Here is a 19,576-nt window from a genome sequence, read left to right as displayed (position 1 = left end):
TAGGACTCGACTGTTCCCATGAGGCACAGGGTCAAGACTGACTTGCATATAGCTGGGTCTGAAAACAGGTGGCAAAGTGAGCTAAAGAATGATGATGGATTCAACCCAGATATGTGGCTGGGGGTGAGTGTCTGAAAAGTTTCAGCACTCAGTCCATCATCTCCTTGGGTTTGCTTTGTTTGTCCTAAGCTGGCAGGATATGCCCAGACGTAGGTCCCTAGCTCACTTTGCCACTGGATTCAAACAAGCCTGGCTGATGAAGGGTGCTACCCAGAAACTGGTCCCAGGATGCTTGTTTCAGGTTCAGGGAATACCTGGCTTGGCAGTTAGGGCTCAACTGTTACCATGAGGCGCAGGGTCAAGACTGACTTGCATATAGCTGGGTCTGAAATGAGGTGGCAAAGTGAGCTAAAGATTGATGATGGATTCAACCCAGATCTGTGACTGGGGATGAGTGTCTGAAAAGTTTCAGCACTCCATCCATCATCTCCTTGTGTTTGTTTTGTTTGCCCTAAGTTGGCAGGGTATGCTCAGACGTGGGTCCCTTGCTCACTTTGCCACTTGATTCAAACTAGCCTGGCTGATGAAGGGTGTTACCCAAAAACCGGTCACTGGATGCTTGTTTCCGGTTCAGGAAAGACCTGGCTTGGCAGTTCGGGCTGGACTGTTCCCATGAGGCACAGGGTCAAGGCTGACTTGCATATAGCTTGGTCTGAAATGAGGTGGCAAAGTGAGCTAAACAATGATGATGGATTCAACCCAGATCTGTGACTGGGGGTGAGTGTTTGGAAAGTTTCAGTTCTCCATTCATCATCTCCTTGTGTTTGCTTTGTTCGCCCTAAGTTGGCAGGGTATGCCCAGACCTGGATCCCTTGCTCACTTTACCACTGGATTCAAGCTAGCCTGGTTGATGATGGGTGTTACCCAGAAACCGGTCCCAGGATGCTTGTTCCCGGTTCAGGGAAGACCTGGCCCGGCAGTTCGGGCTGGACTGTTCACATGAGGCACAGGGTCGAGACTGATTTGCATATAGCTGGGTCTGAAATGAGGTGGCAAAGTGAGCTAATGAATGATGATGGATTCAACCCAGATCTGTGACTGGGGGTCAGTGTCTGAAAAGTTTCAGCACTCCGTCCATCATCTCCTTGTGTTTGTTGCGGCACTATAGACACCTTTGACTAAATTCCTAAAAGAGTCAAAGGGTGAACTCTTGAGTACAGCCTAGTAGTTTGCATTCCCTGGATGTGGTCACCAGTGAATGGGGAATAACCCCGAACGCATTACACGAAGGAGGGTTGAACATGGATTTGCCTAACAACTATTAAAGCCTCGCCCTCAAGTGGGATTGTGTTATTGCTTCGGAATGTCGTACTTCTTTGCATGTATAGAGTTAGAAATAAAACTACTATTCTTATAAAAGTAAGTATTTGACTGGTCATTGCTTTATTGTTCATACTGTTTGGCCTTTGAGATATGAGTCGTGTTCACTGACTTGTTTCTACATCCCTCCAGAGGAAGCCTTAACTGTTCAACCACAGCTACTACTGAGAGTCCAGTAAACAAGGGGTACTTGGCCCAGTGGAGCAGGATCCATGGTAGGTCGGGCACTGGGACATTGGGAGCAAAAGGCCTCAACTACCATTGTTGGACCCAGTACCCCATGCATGCCCTGTTGCCTTCTGGAAGGGTTTCTGACACACACAAACATCCATATGCCATATTTAAAGTCTCACATCATCCAAATTGCACAATGTGCTCAATCTCTTTACCAAAAAGAAACACTAATACATTATGGCCTCAATTCATCCTGTACCTGCAACACACGAATGAGAGCCTGGATATAATTAATAGAAAATGATGTCAGATGACTTCCTGTCAAATCTATTCAGGCCAAACCGATTTTCAAAAATGTGCCTGTCCACCCAGAGGAAGGCAAGACATACTGTGTCCCTTCTCATTTTATTCCCTCACCCAAATAGAACCAGCAAGGCAATCTAAAGCTAAAGTCAGAAATCACGAAAAAATTATGTTATGCATATATGAACTATCCTTTTTTGGAGCGGAACGTCTTCAGAAAATCAAAATTAAATCCCCAAAGGTGAATACAAAAGTGCATACAAATCGTCTAGTATGCAGTATCCAATACCAAACAAAGGAAGCAAACACAAACAATGTAATCAATTAAGGTTGCCACAGTCTCAAACCCTTTACGACACTCTATGTCTAATTCTCCATTTTCTCATTTTCACCACCAAACTACCTTATTATTTAGACAATACAATCACCATTGTATTTAATAAGAACATAGAAATTCTTAACACATTTTACCTGGTCAATCTTGAAATTAGTCAAATGTCCCATATTAATAACATAAGGAGATCTAATCAAAATATTACCACAGAAAATAACAAAAGTTTCCCACTGTCTCAACACCAAAAACAAACTCAAGAGACCCACATAACCGATTGATTCTCCATGACTACTATAGTCTCGAACCCTTATTGTATCCCCAGTAAATAAAGCTTTTCCAAAGCCTTAGTAGTGTGGGCTATCATAAAATGCATAGCAATTGGAGACTGTATTGCGAATAGCATTGATTTGCTCCTTCCGCATTGATTTGCTCCTTTAAATATGTTCCAAAAGGTTTAGGTTCAAGTTCATAATCTTTATTTCGATCGTCATGATCATAAAAGTCATTCACATTGTGTGTGCAACATTTTTTGTTATGAAAAAGTGCACCCATGTAACAATAAAGCTCAACATATATACATCTATTTAAAAATTATTATAAAATGACAGCTAGATCATGAAGATTTTTTTTTTATTAATTGCATAAAAACAATCCTTAAGACCATTTAATTCATGTATATAAAACTCGAAAGAATTAAAACAAAATAATATATATATCATTAAAATTTAAAGGTATTTGATTACATATACAAAATATGCTTGGCCCAGTAATGCTAGCAAGGAGCTACAGTGATTTTATAATGGCTTAGCAATAATTGGGAGATACACAGTAGCATATATAACACTAATGACCATGGGCATCAATTTGTACAGCAACTCGAGTTCAAGACTAAAATCATTATTAGACATAGCACACTTAATAGATACACTAACCTAGCAAATTGAGCACCAATATTATTCATTCTGTTGATTGTGTGTGGCTGTATCAATTTTTTAAAAAAAATTCACCGATTGCCCACATCCAACTCAGAAATTGAGCGGTTGCAATAACACACGATTCGTTAGTATTTGTTTGCAGTATTCTTAGTGTGGTAGTACTAGACTGGGTACCCAAGTTCTACATAAAGGCTTTAGCCATTTTTCCTGAGGAGCCTTGTAAGCAGGGCATACAAACAGTAAATGTAAGCAAGTCTCTGCATGCTCTACACATACATGGCATCTATTGTCATTGGTGTTTTGCCATTTATGAATAAATGGTTTTATTGGTAATGCGCCCACCCGAAATTGGAAAAAGAGTCTTCTATCTATTGGCTTAGATATAGCATCCCAATATGATTTATACTGGGGACTGGGCTTGAACTCAATGAATTTGCCTGTCAGTGTTGACCTCACAATGGTTTGTGTGCTTTCCATTGCAACCATGGGCCAGTAGTGTTCCTTCATTATTTTTTCCGATGGGAAATGTTGGCCCACTGGATCTTTCCATAGATGTCTCAGACCCATGTTGACAAGTGTGGTTTTCACCTTTTGCTGACAGATGATCTTTTGTGAGGTGTCAGCTACCCAAACATCTTTCAGTGCACTAGCATAGTGTGATGGCTCCGGGGTAGTCCATAATCTCTGCCAAAACGCTATTGGGCGAAATCTTCTTATCTCGTCCAATCGATTACAGCCTAGATCATAATATAAGGGCTTAAGCGGAGTATTAAATGAGACCCCCATAATTCCTCTCAAAAATCTGTTTTGGGCTAATACTAATGGTACCAGATTATCAAAGCCTCAAAGTGCTGCACCATAAAGTACAGAAGCTATGACTTTGCTGCTATATATCTTCAGGGTTGGATTTATGGGCTTAGAGTTTGAGGTCTTATGTTCTTTCAACAGCGCACCCGCCAGTGGGCGGTGCTTCAGGGGCATAGTTTCTATCTGCAGTTTCCACTTGAGTTTTTTCCTAGGGTAATCCCTAGGTAATCAAACATGTCAGCCTGATCAAGCAACTCATTGTTTAAATGAATAGTACCCTTAATTGCCCGGCGCTTGATAAGAATCATAAATTTGGTTTCATTTGCATTCATCACGAGGCTGCAGGCTTTACAGAAGTCCTCAAAATGTGTTAGTGCCCGTTGCAGGCCACTCTGTATTTTCGAGATGACACGTGTGTCATCTGCAAACATAAGTATGCGCACTTTAATGCCTGCAAGTGTTGGTGCGTCAGTCAGATATGAAGCAAAAAAGTTTACAACCCCATTTAAAAATAGTCAAAATAATGTTGCTGCCATAACACACCCTTGGCGGACCCCCGTAGCGTCCGGAAATCGACTTGTATTGTTGCTCTGTGTGCCCCAGCGCACTTCTGCAAAGTTTGCTTCATAGAGCCTCATAACTAAAGACAATAAGTCTAGTGGCATCCCAAGATCTTTTAGGACCTTCCAAAGTTTTTTGCATGGGACCAAATCAAATGTGGACTTTAGGTCCACAAATGCAGCATAGATGGTACCTCCAGCAATCACTAATACACGCCAATAGATTAATACAAAGCAGAACACCTGGTCAATGGTGCTCAAATGAGCACGAAATCCAGCCTGGAACTGTGTCAATATGTCATTATCTGTAATCCATTCCTGAATTCTATTTATCACTATTCTTGCCTTATCTTTTGTATGGAATCAATTAAACTGATTGGTCTATAATAACTAGGCTGGATCGGTTACCTTTTTTATATATTGGTAAAATCTCAGCACCCCGCCAGCACTCTGTAATGGAGGTTCCACTGGCAATTGCGTTTACAAGCAGCTGTATGTACCTATTCCAGGTACCTCTGTCATACAGGAATAGGTCTGCTGGGATACTATCGAGGCCCGGCACACTTCCTCCGGTAGCTGAGCCAAGTGCTACTTCCACCTCCCTTATGTCAAAGTGTAAGACTAAATTGTGTGTCGGGATTTAGAATATGTCTTCGGTTTTGCCCATCTCATCGCCTGCAAATTGTGATGAAAAGTGTGAAACCCACACATCTGGAGTGACATTGTTTTGTGGTATCGGTGCTTGTCCTCCTCTCACCCATTTTACTAATTGCCAAAAGTTTTGGAGATTTCTCTCTGTACTGGCCTGGTGGAGATCTAACCATCTCTGCTCATCCCAACCTTTTTTGGCTTTCAGTTGCATCTCTTTGTACCTCTTGCGTGTTTGTTTAATGTTAACCAGGTCTTTTGATTTAATAGCTGCTGCCAATAACTTATATGCATCTCTACAGGCCTTATTGTACCAGTTGTCTTGTATCTCTTTCTGTTTACTGCGGTGCCTAAGGTTTTTTTTTATAAATAATGTCTTAATTTTCTCCAAAAAATCTTCATGTGCCCTGGTTATATTTTTATTTAATTTTTCCTGGGGGGGGGGGGGGGCAGATTCTAACTCTGTCAAAGTGTTAATTACGTCTACCATTATTGATTAAAGCACTTGGACATTATTCATTATTTTGTTCCCTTTTACCCACCTCATGTCATTACAGAGTAAGATGTTACGGGTTGTGCAGTGCATTGCCTGAGTTGAGACCGTGTTAGACCCTACAGCTTTCATCTTTAGTACTAAGGGATTGTGGTCACTTTCTGCTCTCTCTTGGACTGCCATATCAATGAGTGATGGCCACTGTTGCAAGTTGATAAGAATGTAGTCAATATGACTCACACTTTGATCATTATTAAATGTATTTGAACCTGATCTGTCCGAAGGGGTCCTCTCATTAACTACCCTAATACCTTTTTCCATGCATATAGCTTTAAGTTGTAAAGCTGCCTCAGTACACCTCTTAATCGGGGGCAGCTCTAATAGCTGAATGCTCTATTGTGCATAGTCCTCTACTGTGAGTTTAGAGTCCTCTTGGTCAAGGGGTTCAAATGTAGCATTGAAATCCCCTGCAATTACAAAGTTAACAGCTCTAGTCTTACTTTCCACAAAGTCCTCGAGGAGGGAGATCGTATCAGACAGTCTTCCGCCTGTAAGGCCTCTTGCACACACATTGAGGGCTATTATTTGGGTTGGAGAGCTAGTCTGTAAAGAGATGGCCATAATATCTGGGCTATCAATGCTGACTTCCTGAATCCTGTACTGTGGATCTTGTTAAACCCTTATTGTTAGGCCACCTATTGGTCTGCTCTTCCGCCCTTGGATTGACGGTTTATAAAAATTGAGAAAATCTGAGAGATAGATGGGATTTATAAACTATGATTCCTGGAATATGCAGATATCCCGGGCTTCTACAAATTCAGACCATTCCAAAGCTTCCAGCTTTGGCTGTAAACCTGCAATGTTCCATGAAATATAAGAAATTTGATCTGTTTCCGGAGGGACTGTCAACTCTGTAAACCCGTTTGGTTCATATAGGCTGCCTTCCTTATTTTCTAAGTCAAGAGGAATTATATATTCCTTAATGATATTAGCGTGGGAAGTTGGCCAGCGGTCTGAGACCTCATCACCGAGCTCCAATACTTGTTCCGATTGGGGCTTCTGGTGAGGGCACCACTGCCATCAATCCACCTCACGTAAAGGAGACCCCTCTATATGGTTTACAATAAGTTTGTGGGATCTAGTGTCACTTGCAGTAGCCGGGGGATTATATTTCATCCTGATTTTTGTAGGGTTCATTTGGGAGGTCTGTAAATCAAAGGCCACTAGATTGCCCACCAGTTCAGCATTAACCAATGTTAGACATACATAATCTAAGTCAGAACCCACATCGGGAGATCTTTTAGCTGTAACTATATCTTCCCTGATGAGTGATCTACACTTCCTCACATGTCTAAACCACTGTGTGCATTTACTTATAAGTGATTGATCATCTTCTTTGATTAGATGCGGTGTTAACTTTGGAATATTGGTTAAATATATTTGTCTTTTGGGAATAGGATCCTTTAGCTGTTCATGATGGGATCGTACTTCTTGGGTCTTTACCCTCATCTGATGGATGTTTCTAGGATGGTCTAAATGGTCCTTCACTAATTTTGAGTGTGAGCGTGACATTCCACTAAATCTCTCTTGGTTTCTATCAGCTGATGCTGAAGGGTGTGTGAAACTATTTTGAGGCTGGAGTCTGGCCATTCATGTTTGTTGGGTATCTACTATGTTATTATGTGTAACCTTACTATTCGTAGCCGTACTGCCTATGGGCTGCTCTTTTTGTGGAATCTTCTGTAGTCTGCCCAACTGATCTTTTATAATAGAGGTGTCATAAACTACCAATTTAAGAGAGTCAGATAGTGTACCAATTAACGATCTAAGGGCTGTTACTTCTTCCGTTAATTCATAAATCTGTATCATTAAGTCTTCAACGTAACCTTCTAATGCAACCCTGGTCATAGTAATAGGTGGATTGGGCATCATGAGCACTGCTGGTTCTTATGACCTAGGGAGACTCTGGCCTGGATTCTCGGCCTGTTCAGGGTAATCGTCAATGAGCACTGCCGAGGTTCTTTTAACTTAGGGGGACTCTGTCCTGGATTCTTGGTCCATTCAGGGTAATCGCCATTGTTGCTGTTGCAATGGGTAGAGGAAGGTACTATGATGTTAGTGTAATTTATAGTGCTTGGGCCACCCCTTGACCTATCCCCTAGTGGTGAGAGTGTTGATAGAAATCTTTTTATAGAGGGCTGCCCTCTTATTCCTAACGATTTACCCCCCAATTGGCCCACCCCTGGTGTTTTCGTCCTTGGTCCTTTGCCCCCTGAGTGTACTTGACTTGGTGGTTTGTCTTTCGGTGGTCCCTTTGTTTCAGCATGTTCGGGCGGATCAAGGTTTCTACCTCTTCGATCAGGTTGTTAATTTGCTCCAGAGTGCTCCTCCTCTTATCCCCAGTTTTCTCTTTGGGCTTTGATGTCCCCTGGGCTTTGTCTAAAGCTTTGCGCTTCCCCATTGCCTATAATCCTAATCAGTATCCTGATTCGTTGGCTCAATAAGGATGCCGTAAAGACCAAGCTATAGGTCCCACTGATTTGCTTCCCCAACAGATCGCGTGAGTATGATGAGACCCCTTACATTAATACAATCTAGATATTTGACTAACAAAACTTCAAGTTCAATCAGTAGATGGACAGTACCTTGGGCTAAGATGGAACCAAGATGGTAGGCCTGGCCAGGCCTCTTTCGGACAGTGACGGGCAAGGACGGACCCGCCCTTGACCAGGGCTTCGCCTGGGCACAGCCTGCGCACGTCTCACGCTGCGGAGGAGAAAGCAGTGCTAAAAGCATGAGATGGCCATGCCAGTCCCCTGACAGCTGCGGTAGATTAGTGGCTCGGTGCACTCTGGGACCTGGTGTCCCACCAGAGTGTTGTGGAGAGAATCAGCAAGGTAGCCCCAAACAACGATGTCCCACGCTGCAGGGGAGAAGGCAGCGCTAAAAGCGCGAGATGGCCACACATCTCCCTAACAGCTGCGGTAGATCAGTAGCTCGGTGCACTCTGGGACCTGGTGTCCCACCAGAGTGTTGTGGAGAGAGTCAGCAAGGTGGCCCCAAACAAAAATGTATTTACATTTCTGTAAACTCTTCTATTGTCCTCACAGCATTTGGTGATAAATCTCACTTCATCAGGTTTACTAAAAAGAAGTTGATGTAGATCGATCATTTTGACCTTCTTTATAGTCTGTAATAGTGTCATCCAGGGGTACATGTTCCCTGAATTTGGCTACAGTACATTTTTGTTCTTCTAAGTAATCAGCATTACTGCAATTCCTTTAATCATGTAGCAGCTCTCCATAAGGTATACTATTTGTCTTATTACATGGATATTCTGAGCTACAGTATAAAATATGGTTTTCTACTGTTTATTTCCTAAATGTTCTACTGTGGGTGCCAGGATTGCTCCCTCTTCTGCCAACTTTTGTATGGGGTGTTTTTACAGGGAGCATGCCTGGAATGAAAGTTTACACCCTGGTTACAATATTGTCATTTTGTGGACGAGATTCATTGATGACATACTGGTGATTTGGAATAGCAATGAGAAGTAGTATCATATATTTCTATATAGCAACACAACTATCGTGGAGTTTAGTCTAGAGTATAGCAAGACTAGGATTACATTTGTTAAACTGGGCTTGTAATTACTGGACAATAAATGACAGAGTAGAACAATCAGGAAACCTGCAGCAACCAACAGTGTTTTACACTATAGCTCAGGACATCTATTTCATCATACAAATAGTATGCCTTATGGGGAGCATAGCTGTTATCATTGCAAATATATATGGATACTTAAATTGTCTATCATTGTGTCTGGAGATTCTGTTTTATATGTTTTGTTTGTATTTGGATGTTTATCTTCATTAGATTAGCATCTATATACCTCTTTCCTATTGCTATAGTTTGTGGTTGTGTTGTGATTAGTTTGTGGTTGCTTTGTCTATTTACCATGGTAGCTGGATGTTTTTGTAAGTATTATAGATAGAGTGTTATTTATGTATCATCGTGTCTGAATGCTTTATGTTTTTCTAATGCACATATTGTAATTGTATATCGCTGCACCTCAATAATAAATGTTCTTATTGATTTGTCTAAATTCCTGTGTGTACATCCTAACTGTTTTCATAATAATCTACAGTTTCCTTGAAATTTTGAATAAGAATCAGTTTTATTTCGAAATTATACTTTCTCGCTAATTTATTTGTTTATTACTGTATCTGTGTTTATTTCATCATTACGAGTGTATCTGGATTTATCACCCATGTATCATTATAGTTGGAAAAGATTTTATGTATTCGTTGGTTGTTTTTTTAATGTTTTAGTTCTAAACTGTGGTACCTAAATTCTTTATCTCTGTTTCACAGTATACAGATGCTGAATTTCTTTACAATGGTATTTGTAGTCCTCATACATCTATTTTTTAATCTGGAAGATTTCGCTAAATACAATCTAGATGTTTCAAATGTGTATCAGCATACCTAAGTGTTATCTGTTAGTAGAGTTCTGTCTCAAGTCTTTCTATGTATATAGTATCAAGATAACTTCACTGTATTGTGGAATTGTTATTCTAAATGGTTGAAGTGAGCAACAATACTTCATTGTAGTGATTAATGAATAGTTTATTTGTGTATCTTTAAGCCTGAGTACTTTGTTTCATTGTGGCTGCATTCACATTCTTTACATGTGTAACATAAGATCTTAAGCATTACTGGATGCTTGTTTTTGTCTCTTGAAGTTTTACAGTATTTATTTACATCTGGATACTATATTTCTAATCTGTAGTATCTGGTTGATTTTTTCTTACAGTGAAATCAGGAGTATTTATGGATTTATATTTTAATCGAATTATTTTATTTTAACACTATCAGATAATTTAAATTGTTATCCCGTAACCTGAATTTTGTATTTTATCATCTTCGTATCACAATTATGCATATATTTATTATATTGTTACCTCAGAGTATTATATTGGGGTTGATATTCTGAAAGGTTGACAGTACCTGTTTTGAGGGTAGTTTACTTGTGCCTAATTTACACGCTCCGTAATTTTAATAATTTTGGACATATTTGCCTTCTTCCCCTAACTAACATTATATCTGGAAACTTCATTGTGTGTGGACCTGATTCGCAAAGGTAAACTTACAATTTAGTGTAAGTTTATGATTTTAGTATACTCACAAAGGCATTAAGAAGTAGCATCTTTATGACAGCGGAGTCTCTGCACTCGGAGCAGAGACTTCGCACTTTGGGCCGAGGCTCCGCATGAGGAGCAGAGGCTCTGCACTCAGACAGAGTTCTCCATACAGAAATAGATAGGATAGACAGAGGTGTAAGGCCCTGCACATAGTTCCTGAATAAGACTCTACATTATGTAGTACATTTTATAGACCTACAAACAGTATTGCAAAATGCTAATCACAAATAATTTGTGGAGAGTCAAGCCTCCGCCTGTCTTATATGGATATGTGCACAGTTCATTTAAGAAACTGCAGAGTGTTGCCGCATGTAGCTATACATTCTAGTACACATTGACTAAGGGACACATGCAACTCAGGTGATAAAAGTCAACAAATGCGGAATACATATGAGGGGAATAGGGAGAGTAAGGAGTTATATTGGAAGACCAAGGAAGGGGTTTTTGAGACGGTACTCACTCACACCCAAAACATTTTCTAAAGATGTGGCTGTATGGTAAGTACTCGTTGAACATACAGATCTAATATTCATAATTGTTTTTGGCGTTCCCACGACTATACCAAAATACTAATACTCAAGCAACATGCATGACTCTACCAGAAACTATATGTAGCTTGGCATACATAATGTACTAAAAATATGACAAAATAACAAATTATGATTTTCACCATTAGATTATATGGTGAATGCACTCTCTCACCATCTGCTCACACCGAACAGGCATTCTACTACAGTATCTTAGAGGAGGTACAATAGATCACACATTCGTACATGATCCATCATAGAGCACACTTTTGATCTCCTTAAGTCGTGATTCAGATGTTTTGACAGTACAAGAGGGGTGCTGGCATACTCCGCAGAAGTTGTGTGCAAGATAATAGTAGTCTCTTGTGTCTTTCACACCATTGCAAAACGGCAAGGCTTACACATACCTTTGAACCTTACCAATGTCAAAATCCAGGGAACTGGAGTGTGGTCTCAAACAGAGGGCAGGGCATGCAGATGCGTGATCAGCAGGTCAATACTTTGTTCTTGAGCTACTAGATGGATGATGGCCTTTATGTGGTTTCACAATCTGTTGTCAATGATAACTGGTGGACATTTCATACTCTGTCCATAAGTTTCATCCTGAGACATCTCTGTAAGCATTTCGTAATGTATGTAGTTAAAAGCTGTAATCAAGAGTTAAAAGATAGCCCATAAAAATATTAATGAGACTTGTTTTCAATATGTCGGGGCTATGGAGTTAAAGACTCCATTGCCCTTGGCAAGTAATCATTCCTCAAATTTTGAATTGCCCTCCTGTCCAGTGGACATCTCCATCATTGTAAACAACAGCCGTCACAACAGCTCATGTTTATGCATTGAGAGAGTGAGGAATGGCTTTGTGAACATCATGGAGTCTTACAGGTTCATAACAATATTTGAAGTCTGCCAATCTTTCAAAACAGTGTTATTTTGGAATTAGTGGAGTAAAAAAACCAAACAATTTATGCATACTCCAGAAGATTTAGGTCACATGTTGTTTAGCTCAGTTTCCCATTTTCACTGGCCTATACAAGCAGATGTTACATGGGAGTGACAGAGAGTGAACCGTTTACATATGTCCACTCACTCCACATTGTGGGACTGGCAAATGTCAAAACCTCAGATAGAACATAATGGTTTATTCCATTAGAGCTTTATGTCAGCAGTGGAGATGGAGCAGTCCCTGGCGCTGACATAGTGAGGCTCTGGATCAGTAAAAATGAGGTGGTATGACCTTTAACTTGCTGACAGGGTAGTATGATGCATTTATCACAAAGTACCCTCTGTGTCACACTTTAAGGGGCATATATAATATACTCTGACAGAACTGACCACAGCAAGATAACTTGTTGTGCTGGGTTGCATGAAAGGAAGGGAACCAAAATACTCAAAGTTTTTCAAGATAGGCATAATTTTTCCAAGCTCCGTGTGCTGCTGTACTAGTGGCAGTATAGCACAAATGCAACCACCCTTGCACCATGGAGCAATTGTTCCTGTGTTACTGTCAGGAATGTGTATGATCAGGATGGGAGTCCTTCCTGCACCACAAAAACCTTAGAAGGCCTGTTGGATTTGTATGCTTCATGCTGAATGCATAACACATACAAATATTAACTATTGGGAATCAGTACATGATCTTTCTTCCTTCTGTCTATATTGGGGAGGAGTGCCATTTTTTCTACAAGCCAGATTGAAAAATATTAGTTAATCTGGGATTGTCTCAAAATCCATGGGTGGATGCATGAGCATGCTCTTGGTACTGCCATGGAAGGGCTGCACAATGTAAGGCAAGGCAAGACAGTGCTAATTGCTGTGTTTGGGCTTATAAGGAGGTGCAAATCACCTCTGTCATGGTATTGAACCTAGGAATTGTGGTTTTGTGTTGCTTTACATTGCCAATACAAGGACAACACAAAGAACTAGCATATGAGGGTATAAATTGTTTTAACAGAACTCTTTTTTAACACACATAACACATAGGGCCTGATAAGCAGTTTGGGGGGTGGGATAATTCATCACAAATGTGAAAGATATTCCGTCCGCCATATTACAAGTGCATTATTTCCATTGGCCCTTGTAATATAGTAGACAGGATGGACGTCATGTTTGTGATGCAGCATCCCATCTGCAAAATTGTAAATCATGCTCATATTTGTACAGAAAATAAAATTTTAGTGTTATAGTTTATTTTGTATAAAGAATCATGCTACCTGCGGTCAATACGCATGTGAAAGAACTTTTATTTTGTGTTTAAAGAGCAAACGTGATCACATTTGTCCATGTACAACATTTTCCTCCCTCACATGCAACTTCACCCCAAACACAGAGCCCCGTTCCGTGTACAGAGGCTCTGCTCCATGTTCGGCGACTCAGCTCCATACACAGAGGGAAGACTCCGCAGTCGGGGTGTAGACTGCACAGAGTGTGAGTACACAGGAAATGACATACAGGAAGAGGAAGTCAGCCATTTTAAAATCAAGCTGTGCCATCCTCTCCTCAGAGAAGCATAATCCTCCATCCTGCTGTCTTTCTCCCAATATGGCTGAGGGACTTGATGTCAAGACACTCCCAAAACTGGTCCCAGGATGCTTGTTTCTGGTCCAGGAAGGACCTGGCTTGGCAGTTCGAGCTGGACTGTTTCCATGAGAAGCAGGGTCAAGACTGATTTGCATATGGCTGAGTCCAACCTGGGCTGGCGTGGAGAACAAAAAAAGGTTAATCAAACTCAGATCTGTGGCTGAGGTGAATGTTTGGGTTGTTCATCATTCTGTCCATCATCTGTTCTTTTTGCTTTTGTCTTTTGTTGATAGCTACACTAACTGGTCTTCTGCTAGGGTAGGACCTGGATGGTAATGTCTGCCAGCATACAAATTGCAGTGTCTTTTTTTTAGAAACATTTGTACTTGAAGTAAATGTTCTAGAAAGTCCTGCACTGCAAGGGTTTGGATAACACATAAGGCAGTGATTTCTAACATACGTGAATGATCACCATAAGTACAATAAGATGGGGAGAACACTGCCAACACACTTGTAGCATTATTATATGCAAATTCTGATGCCCATTAACATTCCATCCCATCCTGCTCAGATCGAAGAAGCTGACTGTTCCATACACTGATTTACCCTCTCAATCTGCCCATCAGTCCGCAGGTGGTGAATGGAAGATAATTGCACACCCATGCCCATAAGATTACGAAGAGATTTCCAAAAATTGGAAGCAAACTGAGACCCTATGTTTGAAATAAGAATAGATGGATTGGCATGTAAGTGCATTATGGATTGTAAGAATATATTTGTAAATTGTCTGGAAGTCGGTAAGGCTTTAGGAGGAATGAAGTGCGTCATCTTGGTGAAATGGCTCACAGTAAATAGAATGGTAGTGTACCCTTTAAAAAAACTAGACAACTCTACAATGAAATCCAACAATAATGTATGCAATGGTCTGGGTAGTAATGGGAGTGGCAATGAGTCCTGCAGGGACTTGATGAGAGCTTGTGCCTTCGATACAAAAATGCAGTTAATCTCTTAATGTGTATGTACATGGATGGCCACCAAAAATGCCTCAGTAGCAGATCCAAAAACAAAATTGCCAGGGTGATCTGCTCTTGTCTTCTCATGGCAGCACTCCAACGCCTTCCTTTGTGATTCTTGTATAGGTAAAAATAGAAAATTGTTAACACAGTCTATCCCTTGTTTCTGTTCTCCAGCATGGAGTTGTGCTATCTGTTGTGCTTCTGTAGTGACGTGTTCCTCCTTTACCTGAAGAAAAAAGTCTGTAGTGCGTGTTATGCCTACTACGATCTTTTCTGATGGAATTGTTAATTTCTATGGCTACATACACATACCCATACTTGGAGAGGGCATCTGCCTTGCCTTTTTTTCTCCCTGGTAGGAATTAAATGATGATATTATAAACCATTACAACTGACAGCAACGCTCTGGCATACCTTACAAACTGAAGATTTCTATGGTCAGTTAGAATTGTTACTGTTTGCAACCCTCTACGGAGTAAGTGTCTCCACTCCTCCATTACTCTTTTTATGGCTAAGAGCTCTCTGTCAACCGTTGAGTAATCAGTTTCTGCTGCATTCAGTTTTTGGGAAATATTATGCTACTGGGTGCAATCCTCTGGTATCGGCATCTTGCTGGGAAAAAACCCTATCCAATAGCAACTTAAGAGGCATCATCTTCTACAATGAATAGTAACTTAGTATTTGGATGTCATAAAATCGGGGCCTGTACAAACTTATTCTTCAACTGTTGGAAGGCTGATACTGCCACTTGTCCCTATTGGAATGTTGTACCTCTCTGAAAACGTTCAGTGATTGGGGATACCAAATCGGAAAAATTGTCTATGAATCTCCAATAAAAATGTGTAAATCCCAGTAAACTCTGGACTTCTTTGATATTTTGGGGAGATTTCCACTGTACGATCACTTCTGCCTTCTTGGGATCTATGAGAATTCCCGCTGGGGAAAGTATAATACCAGAAATTTCCACTTCTTTTACATGGAAATTAAATTTTTCCAATTCTGCGTACAGGTGGTTTTCACACAATTTCTGTTGGATTGCCTGTCACATATTCTGCATATGTATTTCAATAGATTAAGATATTGTTAATACATATCGTGGCACAGAGATCTAAGAATTCTCTAAGAATCTCATTAATAAAATATTAGAAGTCTGTGGGTGCATTACAGAGCCTGAAAGGCATAGGGAGGTATTTGTAAAGACCAAATTTGGTATGGATGTCCGTCTTCCACTTGTCACTTTCTCAGGCTTGTGCAAGGTGGAATGCATTACATAGGTCCAGTTTTTTAAAGATTGTTGCTGTTTTAACCTGATCCAGTAAGGTGGGAACTAGAGAAAGGGGGTATCGATTTTTTACTGTAATTGTGTTCAGTGCCCAATAATCGATACATATTAGAAGTCCTACACTTTTTTCAATCACAAAGAACAATGGAGATGGTGCCTGGGAGTGCAATGGTCTAATGAACCCTACGTCTAGCATATCGGCCAGGTACTGTCTCAGATGTAAATTTTCTCTTTCGGTTAGAGCATAAAATTTAGTACATAAAATTTGAGATCCCAGTTGTAGATCAATTCGACAAACTAATGAATGCTGGGGAGGGAGAGTTGTGGCCATAGTTTTGTCAAATATAGTCCTCGTAACAAGGAGGAATACTTGTGTCAACTGGTTGGATTGGTTTCTCAAGGATACTGGAGCCAATGCTAGCCTGGTGGCTTCCAATAATTCTCTTGACAACATTTAGAGTGTTAAGTAATAGTACGTTCAGTCCAATATTTTTTAAGGCTGTGTTTTTGAAGCCGTGGAATTCCCAATCTGGCTTTGAACTGTGGAGCGTTTATGAGATCACATTTTAATTGTTCTATATGAGACCCCATCACTGCACATAGTTTTGCTGAATGAATTTTTGATGGCTTTGGGACTCTGTGTACTTTACCACTGCTAATCGGCGCTAAAGTGCTGGTGCTCACTTCCTAAAACATGGTAATTAGTCAATCGGCCTTTATAAAGTGCAACTCTGTCACCCATAGACATATCTAGGCACTACAATTTGCTCACACCTTATTAGCATATTTAATTTACTTATAAGTCCCTAGTAAAGTGGTATACCATGTACTCAGGGCATGTAAATTAAATACTATTAGTGGGCCTGCAGCACTTATTGTACCACCGACTGAAGTAGCTAATATGAACCAACAAAGAGGTGCCTTGAAACTAATAAAGGGAGCAGAACAGGGGAAAGAAATCAAGCACGACAAAAACCCACCTTCCCATAGGATAATCAGCATTTCCTATATAGACACTATATACTTAAAAGATTTTTCTTATCATAAACATATTTTATTTGGAGTCAGCTTTCTTTTTATTATCAAAACATATTTATCAAGACAACATACCATATTTCCAGACAGAACATATTTCTATTATATATATTTTAATCCTAGCTCATACATAATGTATTTGTCCCAATTAATTAAATCTCCCAAACTGAAATTAATCAACTTTTCCCACATCACATACAAACGTCCCCCTCATAAAAATTATGACCCCATTGATACTATACACACCTCATGCATCCTACACCCGAAAAGGTTCATCTGCAGGCTTCCAACAACTGTAACTATAGTTTTATGCTCACGTTTCCAGATTGAGATAATTTCATCAAATCAAATTAATTTCCTGTTAGCCTGGTATATCAAGTAAAAATATCTTTCAGATTGTGATTCCAATCATGGTCCTACGTGCATTTCAGTGAAACCCTGCAGGCACCGTACACCTTCTTCAGGGCACCAACAACCACCCACCTAAAAACAGGTGGGGTGACGTCGGGGGTGACACAGTATCACTACAATGATAATACATTAAAATAAACAAACACAGAAGACTCCAAAGTCTGTTCACAAAATGGACAGCATTAAAACAATCCTTTTACCACTTGCATATGAAACCAATTCGTCATATCACCCGACAGTGCGTTTACAAACTTGCTGTAAGTGCACACACTTAAATGTTAGTCTAAAGTTAGACTTCAGGTCTAAAGTTAGACTTCAGGTCTAAAGATAGACTTTAGGATGTAAACTTAGACTTCAGGTCTAAAGTTAGACTTCAGGTCTAAACTTAGACTTCAGGTCTAAGCTTAGACTTTAGTTGTTAATTTAGACTTTATGTCTAAAATTAGATTTCAGATCTAAAATTAGACTTCATGTCCAAGTTTACCTTTGTGAATCAGGCCCTTTATGTTTGGTGTCTGAGAAATTGTAATTCAAAATCCTCTTTATTGGTAAAGTCATGTTATAATTTGGAAAATGTCACTTTTAGAAAGTTGGCATTTTCCTGCCCTAACTATTTGGTGCCTGCAACCTGTTCCTGGGTCACATGAATGGGTGTAGCTGACAGTTGGACTATGTTTATTCCTACCAGACAGCCCCACAATAGAGGAATTTGGCATGTCTGGGTGGCCCATCACTGGAAGGACGAAGGCTGGTCACAGCCCCTCTTACCACTGAATAGGATGTGCTCTGCCTTCACACAAAGGGCTTTTTACCCTTGCATTATTCAAGCAGCCAGCTTGGAGCCAGGGCAGGGCAAGCAGGAAACTTCAAGCACATCAAAGGAAATTCTCTAGCAACTTCTACTTTGAGGGAGGCACCATGTATAAAAATGCAACCCTCCGACCCACTATTTGATATACTTCTGGACCTGTGGAAGGACTCTCAGAGGGCTGCCTGCTGCTGTGGCCTGCTGTGTACTTCAGAAGACTGCTTTTCTGTACCTGGAAGGGCACTTCTGTCAGCTGAAACTTGTCTTGAACTCTCAGATGCCTGCCCTAAAGCTTGAGCCCTGTTCCCCTTCTTGAACTCAGGACTACCAGAGTGATTCCAAGGGCTAGTTTGCTGGCCTCCTGATCAGAGTTTTGGAGACAGAAAAGGCTCCAACCATCTTGAACCTATACCTGGACCCACCCGAGTGAGTCCTAACCCCACCATTTGGTGGTGGTGCAAAAGGTGCCCAGGTAGGCAAAATCCAATACATGGAACATAGAAAACTTTTGACTAAAATCTGCTCTGAGAACTGAGTGGAGACCGAGACCAATATGCTCGTCTATCTGCATGAGGTACATCGCCCTGACTTCATGGTAGCTCCTGCTATGATCTTCTTCGCAGAAGCAGATCCCATTCAGCAGTCCTTTGCCCAATGAATATCTGGTCTTGCCATCTACAGTCTTTATTCTTGCCCTGCTGGTCATTTTTGTATTCCCAAAAAGTGACTAAATATGAACAAAGAACTCTTCACTGTGGCTTTGTCCAGCGACTCCCCAATGATGACACTTCCTCCATGAACAGCACCGGCAGCATTGCACCACTGACCTTTACCTTCTCCGAAGTCCAGTGGAAAGCACCAACCAGGCCCAATGCACGTCTTGTATCTGACTTGCGCTCCATCGCAGTTTTTACTTTCACCCGGGCTTGCACGACTAGATGTCCGCGGTTGGTGCTTTGATCTTTTAGGCACTAGTCTTTACCTTAAACTTTACACATTCATAACTCTGGTTTTACTGATTGGATGGTTGTCATGTTGGTGTTAAATAATTGATAAAAAATATACGCTATTTTTCTAAATCGTTGTGAGATTTTTCTTGTATTGTGTTATCACTTTATTGCTGTTTGTGAGCTCCATAAATTA

Source organism: Triturus cristatus, chromosome 4_2 (assembly GCF_964204655.1).
Source record: "Triturus cristatus chromosome 4_2, aTriCri1.1, whole genome shotgun sequence".
In the NCBI taxonomy this organism is placed as follows: domain Eukaryota; kingdom Metazoa; phylum Chordata; class Amphibia; order Caudata; family Salamandridae; genus Triturus; species Triturus cristatus.
Note: the sequence above shows the minus strand (reverse complement) of the source record.